This window comes from Eriocheir sinensis, unplaced genomic scaffold (genome assembly GCF_024679095.1).
Source record: "Eriocheir sinensis breed Jianghai 21 unplaced genomic scaffold, ASM2467909v1 Scaffold43, whole genome shotgun sequence".
In the NCBI taxonomy this organism is placed as follows: Eukaryota; Metazoa; Arthropoda; class Malacostraca; order Decapoda; family Varunidae; genus Eriocheir; species Eriocheir sinensis.
Window position 1 is genome coordinate 501,758 of NW_026111754.1, and position 3,877 is coordinate 505,634.

The window sequence follows — 3,877 nt, forward strand, 5'->3', positions numbered from 1 at the left end:
CAAAATACCAATAAAAGAATGTGTATTTGTATAAATATAAATGTACAAAATACACATACAAAATAAACATAAAATAAGGTAAATTTGTAATGAAATATATGTACAAAATACACATAAAATAATGTAAATTTATATGAAAATATATATATACAAATACACATAAAATACCATGAATTTGTATAAAATTATATATTCAAAATAAATATTAAATAATGTAAATGTGTATAAAAATATATATAAAAAGTACATATAAAATAATGTAAATTCGTATCAATATAAATCAACAAAATACCAATAAAAATAATATATATTTGAATGAAAATATATTTACAAAATACACATAACATAACTAAAATTTGTATTGAAATATATACAAAAATACATAAAAATAATTTGAGTTTGTATGAAAATAGATATTCAAAATACACATAAAACTAGGTAAATTTCTTTTGAAATATGTATACAAAATACCCATAAAATATTGTAAATTTGTGTCAGAATATATAAACAAATACACATAAAATAACGTAAATTTGTTTGAAAAATATATACAAAATACACATAGAATAATGTCAAATCGTATCAAAATGAATGAGCAGAATATCAATAAAATAACGTAAATTTGTATGAAAAAAAAGATGCAAAATACCCATAAAAGTTTGTATAAAACTGTATACAAAAATACACAAAAATATTTAAATTTGTATGAAAATAAATATACAAAATACACATAAAATTATTTTGTATATCTATTTTATACAAATGTACGTTATTTTATGTGAATTTGTTTTCATTTCATACAAATTTGCATTATTTTATGTGTATTTTTTACATGTATTTAAATACAAATTTAACTAATTAGATATTTTTATAAAAATACATATACAAAAATACACATAGATTAATCAAATTTGTATTAAAATTAATATACAAAATGCACATACAAGAAGGTAAATTTGTATTGAAAAAATATGCAAAATTCACATAAAACAATGTAAATTTGTTTCAAAATATATATTCGTATACATATAAAATAACGCAGATTTCTATAGAAATATATATACAAAATACACTTGAAATAATGTAAATACGTATAAAAATATTTATACAAAATACACATTAAATAATGTTAATTCGTGTCAAAATAAATAAACAAAATATCATGAAAAGAATGTGTATTTGTATGAAAATAGATATACAAAATACACATAAAATAACCTAAATTTGTATAAAACTATATACAAAAATACACAAAAATAATTTAAACTTGTATGAAAATAAATATACAAAAAACATATAAAAATAGGTAAATTTGTATTGAAATACATATACAAAATACACATAAAATAATGTAAATTTGAATGAAAATATATAAACATATAGACTTAAAATAACGTAAATTTGCATCAAATATATATGCAAAAAAAACATTAAATAATGTAAATATGTATAAAAAAATATATACAAAACTCAAATAAAATAATGTAAAATCGTATCAAAATAAATACAGAAAATATTAATAAAATAATGTAAATTTGTATGAAAATTAAGATGCAAAATAACCATAAAATAACGCATTTTTTTTATAAAAATATATATACGAAAAAAACATAAAATATTTGATTTTGTATTAAAATAAATAGATATACAAAGTACACATAAAATAAGCTAAATTTGAATTGAAATATATATACAAAATAAATAAAATAATGTAAATTTGTATCAAAATACCTATACAAATACACATATAATAACGTAAATTTGTATAAAAATATATAAACAAAATAAACATTAAATAATGTAAATACGTATAAAAAAATGTAAAAAATACACAAATAATCGTGTAATACGTATCAAAATAAATAGACAAAATACCAATAAAATAATGTAAATTTCTATGAGAAAACATTTACAAAATACACATAAATAACGCAAAAATCAATAAAAATATATATAATATAATATATTTTTATACATATTTAAATTATTTAATGTATATTTTGTATATATATATATATATATTTTATCCAAATTTACGTGATTTTATATGTATTTGTTTATATATTTTCATACAAATTTACATTATTTTATGTGAGTTTTGTATATGTATTTCAATACAAATTTGCCTAACTTTATGTGTATTTTGCATATCTATTTTCAAACAAATTTAAATTATTTTTGTGTATTTTTGTATATATTTTTTTACAAATTTTAGTTATTTTATTTGTTTTTTGTATATATTTTTTCCTACAAATATACATTCTTTTATTGGAATTTTGTGTATTTAATTTTTAACGAATTTACATTATTTTATGTGTTTTTTGTATATATATTTTTCTACGTATTTAAACTATTTTATGTGTATTTTATATATACATTTTCATAAAAATTTACGTTATTTTATTGTGTGTATTCGTATATATTTTGAAACATTTTATACAAATTCATGTTATTTATATGTATTTGTATATATATTTTCATACAAATTTATATTATTTTATGTGTATTCTTACATATATTTTATTACAAATTTACTTTATTTTATGTTTATTTTGTATATTTATTTCATTCAATTTTAAATTATTTAATGTGTATATTTGTATTTGTATTTAGGTTATTTTATGTGTGTTTTCTATATATATTTTCATCCAAAATTACATTATTTTATTGTTATTTTCTTAATTTAGCTCGATACGAATTTAGATTATTTCATAGGTATTTTTTATACATATTTTTATCCTCATTTACATTATCTAATGTGTGTTCTGTATATATATTTTTTATGCAAACTAATTTTATGTGCATTTTTGTACATATATTTTTATAGAAACTTAAAACGTTATTTTATGTGTATTTTGTATATGTTTTGTCATACAAATTTACATTATTTAATTAGTTTTTTGTTTATTTATTTTGATAAGTATAAAAATATATATATCAAATACACCTAAAAAAATGAAAATTCGTATCAAAATAAATAAACAAAATTCCGATAAAAGAACGTATATTTGTAGGAAAATATATATACAAAATACACATAAAATTACGAAAATTTGAATAAAAATATATACAAAAAAACAAAAAAATAAATTTAAGTTTTTATGAAAATAGATATACAAAATACACATATAATTAGTTAAAATATGTATTTAAATACATGTTCAAAATACACATAAAATAATGTAAATTTGTGTGATATGAAAACAAATTCACATAAAATAACGTACATTTGTATAAAATAGATATACAAAATACATATAAAATAATATAAAATCGTATCAAAATAAATACACAGAATATCAATAAAATATTGTAATTTTGTATGAAAATAAAGATGCAAAATACCCATAAAATAAAGCCTATTTTTTTAAAAATACATATACATAATTACACATAGAATAATTAAATTTGTATTAAAATTAATATACAAAATGCACGTACAATAAGGGAAATTTGTATTGAAAAAATATACAAAATGCACATAAAACAATGTATATTTGTTTCAAAATATATATACGAATACACATAAAATAACGTATATTTCTATAGAAATATATATAAAAAATACACATGAAATGACGTAAATACGTATAAAAATATATATACACAATACACATTAAATAATGTAAATTCGCATCAAAATAAATAAACAAAATATCGATAAAAGAATGTGTATGTGTATGAAAATAGATATACAAAATATACATAAAATATTGTAAATTTGTATAAAACTCTATTAAAAAAATACACAAAAATAATTTAAATTTGTATAAAAATATATATACAAAATACACATAAAACTAGTTAAATTTCTATTGAAATACATATACAAAATACACATAAAATAATGTAAATTTGAATAAAAATATATAAACAA